Source organism: Alligator mississippiensis, chromosome 5 (genome assembly GCF_030867095.1).
Source record: "Alligator mississippiensis isolate rAllMis1 chromosome 5, rAllMis1, whole genome shotgun sequence".
Taxonomy (NCBI): Eukaryota; Metazoa; Chordata; order Crocodylia; family Alligatoridae; genus Alligator; species Alligator mississippiensis.
The window spans coordinates 89,158,453-89,174,361 of record NC_081828.1 but is presented as its reverse complement, the minus strand read 5'-3'; the positions used below and the strand labels follow the sequence as shown (position 1 = coordinate 89,174,361).

Sequence of the window (15,909 nt, the reverse complement as noted above, 5' to 3'; positions counted from 1 at the left end):
ACTTTCTTTCTCAATGTATGCACATAGACTCTCTGATTTAAAGAGTACCCTAGATGAAAATGCTACTGGTCTCCAGCTATCCCCATGTTTTTGAAGCAAAGCTGCTCCAGTGCCTTCTTTAGAAGCATCTGTTGACAACTGAACGGGTCTTTTAGCATCATAGTATTTTAATACCAGAGATTTTGTTATTTTTTCCTTCAAGTTTTAAAATTCAGTTTTATGTTCCCATATCCACTGAGCATTGTTTTGTAGGAGGGAGCTAAATTGTTTGGTCTGCTCTGCTAAGTTAAGTAGATATTTTCCTACAAAATTGACCATTTCCAATAATCTCTGCTCCCTTTCCTTATCTGTTGGCGGTATCATGTTTATACGGCTTTAACCCTTGCAGAATTGATTTGCACCCCTTTCTTAGAGAACTTTCCTCCCACGTGCGTTATTTCTTTGACCCTGAATTTGTATTTTTGTTTGTTCAGTTTCAAACCTGTTCTGCAAGCTCTTTCTAGTGCCTTTCTTAGCCTCAAGTCATGTTCTTCCATAGTATTTCCCCAAACGAATACATCATCAATATAAACCATAGTTCCATCCAGACCTTCAAAAATGTGTTGCAACTTTCTGTGAAATACTTAAGATGTAGAACACAAAAGGATGCCTACAAAAACAATACCTTCTGAAGGGTGTATTGAAAATACATAATCCAATGCTATTATTTTCTAGGGGAACTTGTCAAAACTCAAGAAGAGGAATCCAAAGTGGAGAAATATTTAGCATCTGCCACATTGCAAAAATCTCTTCCTTGGTGGGAATAGGAAAATGTTCCCTTTTGATGTACCTGTTCATTTGATTAGGATCCACTCACAATCTCAAGAATCCATCTTTATTTTCTATTATGAACACTGAATGAACCCAAAGCAGTTAGTTGCTCTAATTTTTCTATTATGTCCATGTTAACTAATCTAATTCCTCTTCAAGTTTCTCCCTAAATGCAAGGGGAATATTTATTGAAACATATATGGTGGGAGTATTTGATTCTGTCAGTTCTATCTTGTACTCAGTTGGCAGTTTCCCTATGCCTTGAAACACATCATAAAACTCTTCTTCTATGTTCCTGATCTCTTGTCCCTCAGTGGCATCCATTCTCTTAATCAAACCTAGAATTTACATGTGTGAAACCCAAAACTTGGCATTAACTTTCCTGGGACTGTTACAAACAGAACTTTTACTATATTACCCTTGTCTCTAACATGCAGTACACAAACATCCTTAGTTGCAATCATGTTCCCATTATATGTTCTAAGTTTCACTTTCTTATTCTCATTGTAGCAGGGCACTAATATGTACCTGTTCCTGTAAGGGCAGAAGCAGTCTAGCCAAAAAGCCCTGCAGGCTAGGCAGCTTTCACAGCTGCAGGTTGCCTGAGCAACAGCCTAATGGGGTAAATGGCCAGCACCTGCAGGTAATCAGATGACCAGAAGGAGGCAAGGCCCTGGAAACATATACGCTCAGGGCTAGAGCTAGCAAGTTTATCCTTTCTGGAGATTGCTAAGGGAAGGAGCCCAGGTTTAGAGACCTGGCCAGAGACATTTGGTAATCTGCTTTGCTGCTTATAAGGACTGCAGCTTCAGGAGCCTACAAGGTACCCAAGCTTAGAAGGCATGCTGTTCTAGGTTGGAGGTTTTGCCTTCTTAAAGGGACAGAACATGGTTGCTATTCTTATTGTTGTGTTGTAGCCTAGGAGCTTATGTTTGTATTATTATTTAACTGGTGGTTTTGGGATAAGTCTATAATGGGAGAAGGAGGTGGCCCCACTAGTTTCCAGTAGGTGGGGCACCCTACTGTGGAGGCCCTGGTGTCAGAGGGGCATGGAGACTCAGGACCAGAGGGTCTGGTACCATAAAGGTATCACAGACAGGGATGTGAAAGAGGCCCAGAATAGGGGCAGAATTCAGCCCCTGGAAAGAAGTTGAGTCAACTGTTTGTATCACATCTTTGAGGCATAGGACATGGTAAAGGGGAGGATGTGGAGCCACACAACTAGCCCATAAGGCTTGAGATGTCATGTAAGGGACCGTCTGAGGGGACCCAGTAAGGGGTCTGAAGGCCAGCATGTTCTAGTATGGTTTACTGTGACTGGGAGATGTGCAAAACCTTGGGGTCAGCCTCCCTATTTTTACCAGCAAGGCATGGTGGGTGAAATAAGAAGGCACCCTCAGGGCAGAGCTGGCCTGGTTATGGGGCACCAGGGAATGTCACAGCCACCCCTAGAACCCCCACCTGCCACACTCATAGTATACGGGTTTAGTTTTCACTTTTTTGAATAATATATTTTGATATTACATTGACTTGTGCCTCTGTATCAAATTTAAAAGTTACCATTAGCCCATTGGTGTCCTGGATGATTGCCCAATCCTTAGAAGAATGAATTATTTCTTGCCTTGTGCCAATAAGGAATTCTTCCTCTTCCTCACTGCATAATGCATGCACCTGCTGGTTTTGGGTGGTGTATCCTGCTTCTTTCTGTGAACTCTTGTAGAATGACTGAATATTGTGCATTTATTGCAGTTATTACAAAATGCAGGGCATTTCATGGGTTTGTGGTAACTCCCACAGCATCTGCAGCTGACTTTTTTTTTTATTAATTTTTTTTTCTTCATGCAGTTCTCTTTGGCCTCCACTTGCCTGCTTCATAGTGAGGTCCTCCTTTCTGTATTATTTGTGTATTGCCTTATGTTTTCACAGTCTTGTAATCTTGTCTAGTTCAACTTGTTCTCTTCCTGCCACCCCCCCCCCCCCCCCAGCTTCTGCAGCCTGGCGTTTGTCGTCTCAGCCCCTCGGTACATTATAACTGTGTTTTCCAAATTAAGCTCAGGTTCCTCTAACAGTATTTTCCTGAGGCTTGTATCTCTTGTATCTAATACTACTTGGTCTCCTATCATGGACTCTTTTAGGTCTCCACATTTGCATGTCTGGCTGAGCAGTCTGAGGTCTTTGACAAACCTCTTGTTGTCTCATTCTTTCTGAAGTCTCATCTGAATTAGATCATTCAAAGGTTTGTTTTTGTTTGGGTATACAGTATTCCTCAAACTTATTGTTATTGTTCTTCCATAGCATTTCTCTTCTGCTTCCAAGAGTTCTAGGTTATTAGAAAGAGACTGAGCTTCTGGGACTGCTTTATTTAAAAAAAAATAAAAATCTACCTTGAGTGGATCTTCCTTCTCTAGTTCTACTAGACATCATGTAGACAGTGAATTGCTGCTTAAATTTCTTCTAGTTTTCTGCTTTATTACTAGACAGCTTTAACTCTTCTTGAATTCTGAGATGCTCCATTTATTTCTGTCTTTGTTCATATCCCACTTCTGGTGCCATATATTTGTTTTGTTTCTTTTTTTTTTTTTTTCTCAAAAGACCAAGGAGTTGAACTTATAGAAAGATAACATTTGTTTATTCAGAGAGCCTTCTTAACCTACTGATATGCTGTTTCCTCTGGTCAACTCCTGCAATTCTTAGGCCAATGTAACAATTTATACATAACATTTTTAAAGGTATCCACACAGTAAACTAGTGCTTTACCTCCAATGTGTAATTTAAAAAAAAAAGAGAGAGAGAAAATATTGGACATAGAGCCACTGCTTTCTTCCTACCTCTTTCCATCTTGAAGAGTCTGTTTTGGTGCCAGGTGGATATCTTGCTCTCTGTTGGGCCACAGACACCAAGCTATAGCCTGGGTTAGTAACTTGGCATTAGTTACATATTCCGGTGTTGTGCAGAGCCAACTAACATGACCATCTTTGTTTTGGGTTAATACATTTTTAGAATCTTTTTAAATTGCATTGATTTCCACACTTTTTACCCTATTCCCTTTAGAACAATTATGTATCATTTGCTCTGTGTTGTCATCTTTTTCTACAAATTAACATTCATATCACTACCTTTTATCCATTTTAAGCAGATCAGGGACCCATGTTGATAACCTTGTAATTCCTATCTGTGTGCTTTGAGTAGGATTCTTTGTAGACCAAATCCTACATTCCTTACCTACCTCACTGAAATCAACAAATTAGGACTGATACAGGGTGGCATAATTTCTTGGTTTCAAGAATGAAACAAAATAGTCACTACTATCTTTCTTTTTTTTTTCTAAATTAAAAAAAAAAAAAAAAAAAAAAAAAGGAAGGAGCCAGTCCTTGGAGTTCTTCGAGCAAGTAAACGTGGGATAACAATTAATTACATATTCTTTCAACATCTTGACATTATATAAGTGTAGCAAAATTGAAATAATTCAGGGAAAGTTCTTTTATATTTGTTGCTCTTGTTAATTCAGTTTTATTTTTTAATATCATTAAAAATGTCAATGAAAGACAAATAACAATAACTTCTTGACTTCTTCTTTCAGAATGACCATAGGTATGATTTTTTTTTTTTTTTCCGTTGCCATGAATATTGTGTACTCATTTAGCCAATTTCAAATGCTCCTCCTAGTCTAGCAATCTACTTAAAGCACATGTTGTGCAAAAAAGTGAATAGTTCTGCTGTCTTCAAAGGAAGTACAAACAGGTGTATATATACTTGAGTGGTTCTGTGAAGCAAGGCTCATGTACAAAGTGGGTGTTTAAAAATAAATAAATAAAAAAATCCCAAATCGGTATTAGGCCCTTCCTTTGCAGAGGCGTAAATGATGATGCATGGAGCATTAGATGCTTTGGACATTTATATGCATATCTTTTCATCCTGCAATATGCTAGAGATCTGCTGCTTTGACCACACCATGCTGTGCCACATGCAATTTTATAAGCAGTGAAATGCATGCTGGTATGCAGCAAATGGTGGTGGTGTGCTTTTGAACTAAAGCACCTTCTGTGTGTGTCACTTCAAAAGCCCACCACTGCCATTTTCTCAGCACTGATGTGCATTTTGCTGGTTATAAAACTGCAAGCAACACAGTGCTGGGTGCTTTCATGTGTAAAAATGTTCTCTGATGTTAGGTGTGTGTGTACATATGTCTGCATAGAATTAAAGTGCTAAATGACTCCAGTGGACTCCCATTCTGTCTACTTACAGCAGGGGCAAGCAATTATTTCAGGTGGAGGGCTGCTTACTGAGTTCTGCAGAGCCATCAAAGGCTGCATGGATAGCCCTGCCCCTTTGACAGGTGTCCTGCCCCCGGTCACAATCTTGGGGTCAGAAGTCCTGCCCCTCTAACCCCTGACCTTTTGCCACCAGAAGTACCTCTCCTTCCCTCCTGGGAAAAATTCCTTTCAGCAAGGGATTTTGCTATCTCTGAACCAGAAAAATACCGAACTTATATTCTAAAAATCAAACGTACTACAACGTTCATTCATTTTATTTTAAAAAATAGATATATATTTTGTCCTGATTCACATGTTTGTGTAATATGTATATAGAGGTGATAGTATAATAGCTTAAAATGAGGTCTTACTCATGTATATTGGGATGAGGGCGCATAGGTTTGTGGGGTGTGTGGGATTTGTGGGGGATGGGTGGATAGGTGTGGGTTTTGGGGGGGGGGGTGTGGCGGCTGGGGAGGGTTGTGGTTTATGGAAGGGGAACATTTGCCCACAGACTGCCTTCTCACATGACAGGCACAGCCCCTACCAGTGCTCCTGTAAGCCTCGCCTTTGCGCTTCTGCCACTCCTGGCCCTGAGGCACCGGTGCCAGCCCCATGCTTCCATTCACTGCCACTTGCCCCCCATCTGCCACTGTTGCCCTTCTCCTCCTTCTGCTTCCCTGCCCTACCCCTCCCCACCACCACTCTGGCACCATGTCCCAGCTGCTCCTGCAGTCCTAGTGCTGCAGCTGGAAACCACATGGTGTTGAGTGGCTGGTAGGGGTGGGAGGAGTGGATCAGGGAAATGACTGCAGGAGGTGGGGGAGGAAGGGGCAGAGAGCTAGTGTGTGGAGCACAATAACAGCCAGGTGGGATCACAGGGCACAAGCCAGTGCACCAGGGCCAGCACTGGCAGGGCCCAGAGCAGGATGGCAGGAACATGGGGCTGGGCTGTCACAGACTCAATGGATCCAGGCTGCCTCCCTCCTCATGCTGCTTGAGCAGCTCAGCCTGGCTCCATAGAGCCCCTGGCAACCTGGCCCTGCACTCCTGCCACCTCACTCTGAGCCCTGCCAGCACTGGCTCCAAAGAACCAGTGCAGACTCCATGCCCCTGTCCAGCTGTCGCTGCACTCTGTGCACCTATTCACTGTCCCTTCCCCCACCCGTCACTGCCATTTCCCCACTCCCCTGCACCCGTATTGCTCCAGCACTATGTGGTTCCTTGCTGCAGCACCAGGATTGCAGGAGTTGGCCTGGCTGGCCATGAGGACTTGTGCGATCACCTGTGGTCCTTCCCTGCCTGCTTCTTGTCCTGCAGGCTGTAGTTTGCCCACCCCTGACTTAATTTTCTAAGATGAGTATTCAGGCCCCAAAGTCCTAATAGGACAGGCAGTAAATGGCTGTAATAAATGTACAGGCAGCTCAGTTCTAACTGGCTTTGTAGAGTATAAACAAAGTCTTATCTGTGTTGCGTATATAACCTTTCTAAGACTTTATACTTGTAAAGTCATTACAGAAAATTTTAATAAATAATGACTTGTACTATAAGGAGAATGTAAAGCAGATTTTTTATTATAGTGAGGAAATCATTAGCAAAATTTTGGCATACTATAGGAGTATGTGGTAGAACCCCTGCTCAATATAGGGGTTACTGGTAAGGATCGTGTATGTATACAGTTATCTACAGATCAGTAGCTGTGTTATCCTGCATTTCTGTATTGCATTAAATTTTGTTATGTAGTTATACAGCATTTCCATGGTGAAGAATTCTGTGCGACTTTTTTGCATTTTTGTGGAATTTTGACATCTCTATTAACCTCAAAGTGCCTGAATTATATGAGTGGCAGTGTCTATATATTCATTAATGCGCCATAATTACAGTACATTGTTTAGTACCTGTAATAACTTCATGCACTGTAATTGGTCTTACTGTGTAGTAGCATGAATGCACACTCATGATGCTGATGATCAGTAGAGTAATTCTACTGTGCATTAACATGGCTTTTGCCTGCCACACAAATGCAGAGTAGAATTAGTCTACACGAGACAATAAATGTGCAGTAGATGTGCCTAGTGTTTTACATCATTAATTTATTAATGCAACTGTTTTTAAATAACTTTGGCTTTAAAACGTTAAAAATCTAAAATTAAAAGTGAACGACTTTATCAGTAGACTACTTTGACCATTTACTTAGAAATCCAGTTATTCTGTCTTACAGGTGTGTAGGTTGTAGCTGTTTTGGTCTAAAGACACAGGCAGGCAAGTTTCTTTGGGTGAATCTGATATTATTTATTAGATATCAAATATATCATATCTTAAATAGTTGGAAGAGTTTAACATGCTTTCAGGTTTAAAAACCTGTTGTCAGGCTGAGGAAGCTTCTGCAGTTGGCGTGTGCTCTTCGTGGATGGAATGAATAGTAAAGAAGCCAGAGGCTGGGCTGGTATGCATGCAAGACAGGCAGTCACTGAAGGTATAAACTGAGGAGTCAGTGGGTGAGACACGGTGGGGGGGGGGGGGGTGGTAAAGAGGTATAAGGGATTAATGTAGCAGTTAAATAGTGGAGAGGTACCTGAGGAGTTGGATGTTAGGCAGATTATAATGTCATAAAACCAATGTCTATATTTAGTCCATGGGGGGGGGGGGGTTGTTTTGTTTTTGTTTTTGTTTTTTTTTATTCAGAAGGTTGTTGAAGTGAAGTTCATAGGCTTGTTTCTGAGAAGTGTTCTGTAAATTCCCTTTTGAGGATTAGAACTGAGAGATTGGAGAGAGTGGTTTTCTTGTGAGAAATGTGCCTCCACAGGTAATTGGGTATTCTTGTCTTTGATAGATTTCCAGTGTGCATTCATTCTGGTGCATAGCTGTTGTTTGGTCTCTCTCAAATGTTTTCCATCAGGGCATTTGGTGCATTGGATAAGATGTATTACATTTCTGAAGGTGCAGCTGTAAGATCCAGGAATGCTGATGGCTCTGTTGTGGGAGTAGTGGAGATGTGTTGGCAGGTTTTTGCATTTCTTGTCATGGCATGGTGATCTGGACCCTTTCGGTGTGTTCTGGGCCTCTGGAAGCTTGCTTCTGGTGATGAGGCTAGTGAAGTTTGGTGCTCGTTTGAAGGCTAGGATGGGTAGTTCTGGGAAGATGTCTTTAAGAATTAAAGAGAGAATCTTTGAATTAGTCTATATTAACATTTCTAGTGAGAAGTGAACCATATGGCTTGCTTATTGGTGTTTTTTTGTACAGTGGTCCTATTTTTATACCCTATTTGACATGTTATTAGTTTCCTATAGGTTAGGAACAGACATTGCATTTGGCCCTGGACAAGTTGTGCTTGTGTTTGTCCTGGATTAGAATTATGCCAGAATAGGCATTCACACACATCACCCTTCTAATCTGGTTTTATAGTAAGTAGCTCAATGAACTTTCCTTCTCCTAACATTGATATAATGATGCAATCCTAGGACACCCTTCAGATGCACATTATGATGTCCCTGGATAAACTGTCGGTTCTTCATATCCTGTAAACCTTTTTCCTAAAAAAATAAATAAATAAATAAAAAAAAAATGGACCTTGACATATTAAAGGTATACACTTTGTCTAAGAATAAAATGGTTTATCCTAGGACAACTGCATCACCTGCTTGTAGCTATAGATGTGAATACAGATTAAAACATTTTTTTTTTAATTAAAAAAAAAAAAGTTTTTAATAGACATGTTGATGCCTCTTCTCCCCCCCCCCCAAAAAAAACAAAACCAAACCAACAAACCACAACACCCTGTATTTAAACATGATTTGTGTGAATAGAGAGTTGCATTAATTGTTCCTCCAAAGGTTTTAGGAATTTGAAAGGCTTTTTGGATTTTTTTTTTCTGGTTGTGCTTTGTTTCTTTGTTTACTTTTTTGTTTTTGTTTGGAGAGCCTTGGTTATATTTACGTCTTCACGTCATGACCTTAACTCGGCATGTGTTGAGGCATCATACTCTGATAGAGAGCACAAAAAGACTATGGTCACATCTACCATCTTCCCATCCCACAAAGCATAGCTTCTCTTCCATGTCAAGGCACTAACCTACATTTAATCATAGTTAGAAGCCTGTGATAGCTCTGATGTTCAAGGGAAGGAATTCTGCTGCCATACTGGTAAATAGGAGGAAGGATGGAAGCAAACTTTTTTTTTTTTTTCCCTCAGTAAGAGCATTTTGGTTAAAAGTCGTTTTTAAAATTTGGGAATATCAGCAGCAAACTTCTTCTTTCCTGTATAAGAGAAATACAACAGAAGTATTTTGGGAGAATGGCCATAACTAAATCTTCCATGTTGAATGACTGTACACTGGATCTGAAGATGCACCAAATAAGAAGGTTGGCAAGGACTGTTGGTGGCAAAAACTATGTTTAAGGGTGCTCTGTACTAGTTCGTCTCTTCCATGGTATAATGATGGAGCCAAATGAACTGAGATAAGAATGCATACCCACCTTCAACTTAATCACGTTTACAGCTGTAATGGTGCTGCTTGAATGTGAATTGGAGTAGCATGGTCTGGCCTTAAGTTGAAATACAAAGTCAAAGTGCTATAGCTTAGCACCAACAGAGCAGTTGCCACTACTGCTAGGCATGTGGTGTAAACCCTAAGTATTTGTACTCATTGCAGCGCAAAATGATAGGGTAGTAAAAGGCTGAATAGGAACAATAGTGCAACAAAAGGTACAAAGGTGATGTGACTTAAGTTCACAACATATTGCAGCATGGCATAAATATATCCTAGCTGGCTCTGAATGAGTTGTTATGGGTACCTGAAGCAATGAAGTTACCTTACTACAGCACTTCAACGAAGGTAATATATTTTGCTTCTCTTCAGTATGCTAATAGGGCCATATTCCTGTAGAGGTTGGTCATGGTACTTCATTATGCCAGGGAGATGTACCTTTTAGAAGCAGTGGGCTGGTGAAAGCATTCATTTCATAGATTTATTTCATAGACATTAGGGCTGGAAGGGACCTCGGAAGATCATTGAGTCCAGCCCCCTGCCCAAAGGGCAGGAAGTCAGCCGGGTTCATAGGATCCCAGCAAGATGAGCATCCAGTTTGCTCTTGAAGGTGTTCAATGTGGGCGCTTGAACCACCTCCGGTGGCAGGCTGTTCCAGACCTTGGGGGCTCGGACAGCAAAGAAATTCTTCCTTATGTCCAGCCTGAAACGGTCTTGTAGTAGTTTATGACCATTCAACCTAGTCGTCATCCCTTGGAGTGCTCTGGTGAACAAACGTTCCCCCAGATACTGCTGGTCACCCCTGATAAACTTATAGGTGGCCATCAGATCACCCCTGAGCCTGCTCTTTTCCAGGCTAAAGAGCCCCAGGGCTCTCAGCCTGTCATCGTAGGGTCTGCTTCCCTGACCTCTGATCATGCACGTGGCTCTTCTCTGGACTCTCTCAAGCTTCTCCACATCCTTTTTGAATTGTGGAGCCCAAAACTGGACGCAGTACTCCAGGTGCAGCCTCACTAAGGTCGAGTACAAGGGGAGAATGACATCCCGGGATTTGCTTGAGAAGCATCTATGGATGCAAGCCAGGGTTTTGGTCGCTTTACCAGCCGCAGCATCGCACTGCAGACTCATGTTCATCTTGGGGGTCATCATTGACCACAGGTCTTTTTCTTGCATAGTGTTGGCCAACATAGCACTGCCGAGCCTATAAGGATGCTGTGGGTTTTTCTTCCCAAGATGGAGAACCTTGCATTTATCGGCGTTGAACACCACCAGATTCTCGTCCGCCCACTTGCTGAGCCTGTCCAGGTCAGCCTGGATCACCTGCCTGTCTTCTGGTGTGGATGCTTTTCCCCAAAGTTTGGTGTCATCAGTGAACTTGGCCCGTACATTTCTGACTCCAGTGTCCACATCATTAATGAAGATGTTGAACAGTATGGGCCCAAGGGCAGAGCCTTGGGGGAACCCACTGGTCACAGGACACCCTGATGAGTGACTTCCATCAATTACTACCCTCTGGGTCCGACCCTGGAGCCAGTTTTCCAGCCAGTGGATCATGGAGGACCCAAGGTGACAATTGGCCAGATTCTCTAAGAGGTGATTATGGGTCAAAGGCTTTTTTGAAGTCAGGATATATGACATCAATCTCTTCTTCCTTTGTCCAGGTGATAGGTCACCTGGTCGTAGAAGGAAATGAGATTGGTCAAGCAAGACCTACCCGCAACAAACCCGTGCTAGCTATCTCTTAAGATGTTGGCGTCGCCCAGTCCATTAAGGATGGCCTCTTTGATAAACTTTTCTAAGATCTTCCCTGGGATAGAAGTCAGGCTGATGGGCCTATAGTTAGCCGGATCCACTTTCCTCCCTTTCTTGAAGATAGGCACCACATTGGCCTTCTTCCAGTCTTCGGGCACTACACCAGAGCACCAAGAGTCTTCAAAGATCCGCACTAGAGGCTGGGCTATGATGCTCGCCAGCTCCTTGAGTACCCTGGGATGAAGATTGTCAGGACAGGCTGACTTGAAGTTATCCAGCTTCTCAAGACGTTCTTTCACGAAGTCAGCATCAATGGAGGGCAGGGGATCACCCTCACCCAGACTTCCCTGTCCCGTAGCGGGCATGGGCATCCCATGGGACTGATGAAAGACAGACGCAAAGTACCTATTTAATAGGTTGGCTTTTTCCTGGGAGTCAGTTGTCAGTTGCCCCATCTGGTTCAGCAGGGGTCCAACGTTGCCCCTGCTTTTCCTCCGGCTCCCCACATATCTGAAAAAGGACTTTTTATTGTCCTTGATGCTCAAAGCTAGTTGGAGTTCAGTTGCAGCCTTGGCTTCCCTGGTCTGCTCCCTACAGGACCGGACCAGTACAGAATAATCCTCCTTGGAGGTGACTCCCATCCTTTGTAGGCCTTTCTTTTTAGCCTCAGGAGGTCTGCTAGGTCCCTGGAGAGTCAGGGGGGCTGCTGTGCCCTCTTGCTGCCTTTCCTCCAAGATGGAATAGACTTAGTTTGTGCATTGAGGATCACTCCCTTGAGGAGCAACCACTCTTCTTGAACTCCCCTCTCCCCGTGGTCATGGTCCCTTAGGGCCTCACTGACAAGCCTCCTGAGCTTGTCAAAGTCGGCTTTCCTGAAGTCAAGGACTTCCGTGTTGCTGACTGACTTGCCAGCTTTTTGGCGAATGGTGTTAGGGACTGGAGCTGGAATTGAAGCAGAGCACTTTAGTTTCATTTAGCCCTGACACACTGAGAAGGGTAGTATAGGGGGTGAACTAGGTGTCAAAGAGGAAGTTGGGAGGGAATGATATGCCACAGGAACAGTTGTTTGTTAGACAGTTATGCTAGCAGTTAGGCAAACAAAAGCAAAAGACACCTGTCCAAGTTGCTGTGTAGGCTGATATTTTACTTATTCTTCGTAGAAACACATGGCTTGTCTATTGCTGTGTTTTACCAAAATAATGGTGCGTTAGTATCTGTGATTCAGAAGTATTGTCTATTGTCCAGGGGTGGCCCCTGGCTTATGCATGCAAGTCAATATGCTGACTGTAAGAAGAACCTTTAGATATGTGAACGCAATTTTTTTTAGTGACATAAGTGTTCTACAGATAATGGCAGGTAAGAATACAAGATTGACTACAAAGAATCACGTGCATTTTTTTTTTCGAACTACTTTTTTGTATCCCTTTTTCCTTTTTTTTTTTTTTTCCTTTCATCCCAGATATTACTTTCCATTCTATCTTCTTCCTCAGATCTCTAACCTCTCTGCTTTTATACCTTTCCTGGATCCCTCTCTCCAAAACCCTAGTTTCTCATTCTTCCTTCAGGTTCCTTTTCCTCTCTGGAATCTTCTCAACTCCCCAGTACCCATGTATTTACTAGCTGAACCATACTTCTTTCCTTTTTGATCTGCCACTTCATTCCTATCAGTTTTTCTCACCCTACTCTTTCTTTTCTGTCCCTCTGTTTGGTGTGTGTTTGCCCTCTTTGAATCTTGCAAACTCTCACCCATCTCTCTATCCTTCCATGTATCAACATTATCTCTTTGCTACCACCCCATTAGGGCATTACCTGGTCTTTCTCTCTCATCTTCTCCCCACAGGACTCCCTCTCCAATCTAAGTCTACACATGAATACCAAGTAGTACTACATACTGAATCAGACCACACACTTGCATCTGCTAAGAGTTTCTGTAAAGAGCTAGAGAGAAGGTGATTTTTTTTTTTTTCATTACATAACAAGTTTTGTCAGTCTTGAAAACCCCTGGAATTATATTGTACAGTGAGCACCATCTACTGGTTTCTGACTTTATACATGTATAACTTTTTATATGTACACAAGTAAAGGGTTTTTCGGGGCTGATATTTCTTGTTGGAACTACTGCATGGTTGGGACAAAGTTAGACAAGCTTTCAAATGCAAGGCATCTTGCACAGCAATGACTGAGATAAGTGGGTATAGCCTGTAAAATTGGAGAAAGTGAAATTCCCAGGGGTATTAGACAAAATTTAGCAAAAGCAGGGGGGGGGAGAGAAGCTTTTTCTACTGGGAGGTCAAGCCCTGTTAAAAGGGAGGAGGGTAATTATCATCTATAGTGTGCACAAAGAATTTTAGAAATCAGAGTATAGTCTGACATTAGGTCACTATCAGTGTTCACTCCTTGGTTCTTGGTGTCCAACCAGTTTTATGGATTTTGGTTCCCAAACTCCTTTTTTTAAAAGGTTTTTGGTAGATTTTTTCCTTTGAGCACAAAGATGGTGAGTTAATAAAGGGAGTAGTTGTTCTGTGGAAAATGTGCCCTTACTGCCACTTGTGTGTCTCTGTCCTTCATATATCTTTTTTTTTTTCTGTGCGAGTTTCTGTTTAGTTTCACCCAAGTAATTACTATGAGGAATTTTGGTACTTTGGATCAGATGCATTATTTGTGGAAGGCATGTGTGAAACTTGTGAATTCTGATGGGTTCATTGGTGGGTAGTGTTAGGCTTTTTGAGGGCTTTTGTTTTACTTTTTTTGTAGTAGTAGAGGTATATTGATGGGTTCATTTATCCTTAAGGAAAAGTAGCGTCCTTTTTTGAAGTGGGGATGTTGCTTCTGATGAGTTGAGCATTAAAGGGGTTTTTGAAAGCCAGTGGGGCAGAAGGCCTGGGGGTATTTATCTCAAGGTCTGATCTTTGAAATATACATTGTAATTATTTGATTCATCTAATCAGTTACAGTGTGGGGTAGTAGGTGACCAACAACCCTTTGCAGTCATAAGGTGACTTATCTTTGTATTGTAATAGGTTACTGAAGAATATTTGACTGATGTACTTCTGCTCTTGCTTCCACTCCTGCTTGTGTACATGACTGCATTGTATGTGACTGTAGCAGAAGGCTTGGTGATCCTGTTTCTTCAAGAGAAGGCAGGTTGCAGATGGAGCAATCTGCAGCAGGCAATTGGGGATCACATGACCCCAAAGGGGGCTGGGCTTGCAAGTCATAAGTCCAGAAGAGCCTGAGCAGGGGCACTAGTCTGAACCTGGTAGCTGAGATGTGAAGAACTCCTGAACAGCCGAGCTCCCGCCAAGCACCAAAGCTGGAGTAAGCAGACTGGTGGTCTGGGTTTGAGACAAAGGCGGGTAAGGTGGTCTCAGATGGCCCATGAATGGGGCCAGAGCTTAAAAGATTACGAATTGAGGTCAAAGAGCAGGCCACATCTGAAGGGTCATGAGAGCAAGGAGTGTTGAGACATATATGCCTGCAAGGAGTGAGCATGAGAGACGTGTAGTCTAGGAGGGGCACACGGGGCCAGGGAGCCCAGAGGTGTCAACTGGCCTAGGAGTGGGGCAAGGGGCCAAAGGTCAAAGAGGGGCCTCAGCCACATACCAACAGGGTCAGGGAACCCTAGCCCAAAGAAGGGTGAAGTTGGGGCCAGAGGCCCAGTGCCTCAAGAGCAGCAGGATTAGGGTCAGAGACCCAGGATGGGCCAGAGATCCCAGAAGTATGTAAGTGAGGGGTGAGTGCCAGCAGGGCCAGAGAACCTAGTGGTCAGAGGACTGGGGCTAGCAACCCATGGGTCAGAGCACATGTTAGCAGGAATGAGTAACATCTGTGAAGCATGTGCATGGTATAAGGAATGGTTGGAGCCTTATGGCAATGAGCACAGACACCTGTGTTCGTGGGAAATCTGACTAGGGCAGCCCTGGAGCAGCCTCCTTGTTTCATCAAGGTGTGGCAGGTGAGTAAAGGGGTGATTGCTCAGAGTGAAACTTAAGGTCTGTGGGGGTTCCGGGGGTATCATGGCAACCCCTGGAGATGAAACCAATTACAGTCATATAAAGTGTGACTAGTTTTTGTTAAAAGTTACTAAAATGCTTCATTTGGATCTAAACAATCAAAATAAATCATGTTACTTATGTCTTTGTAATTTGGCAGACTGAGGTGTCCATTGTTACTCTTTTTCCCTTCCAGTAGTGGGGAGACTGAGTGTCCAGGAACGAACCAAGTCCTAGAGGTAGCCTGATGAAGGTTACTCCAAGTTATGGATTAGATAGTGGGGAAACATGTGACTGTGAACTAGACCGAGTTAGATGTGTCAGAGATGGGAGCAGGTAGTATGTCGGTGAAGATGTGGCAGTCAGGTAATTGCATAGACTTTTCTTTAGTGGGCAAGCATAGATATATTAATGCCCAGGGGCTGCTGCCAATAAGGGCCCCCTGGGTGCTTGGGTTCCCACAGGAAACAGCAGGTTTCCCCTTGCAGGTGGACAGCATTGTAGCTTGCAAGGGGTTGCTTGAGGCTTCTGGGAGTGAGATGTAGGGGACACCACATATCTGCATGCATGTGCATGGCCTGGAACACAGCCAGGCAGCATAGACAGCAGCTCCATG

The 15,909-nt window shown here is 43.0% G+C and overlaps 1 long non-coding RNA gene across 1 annotated transcript in view; it reads left to right on the top strand.

The window, feature by feature from the left end:
* The first annotated feature begins 1,479 nt into the window (after positions 1–1,479).
* The window catches only part of LOC132250639 (uncharacterized), a 62,762-nt gene continuing 48,332 nt past the window's right edge, over positions 1,480–15,909 (top strand). Inside the window, exon 1 of the long non-coding RNA XR_009462236.1 lies at positions 1,480–1,633. This is a non-coding gene — a long non-coding RNA (uncharacterized LOC132250639). The remainder of the gene's footprint in view (positions 1,634–15,909) is intronic.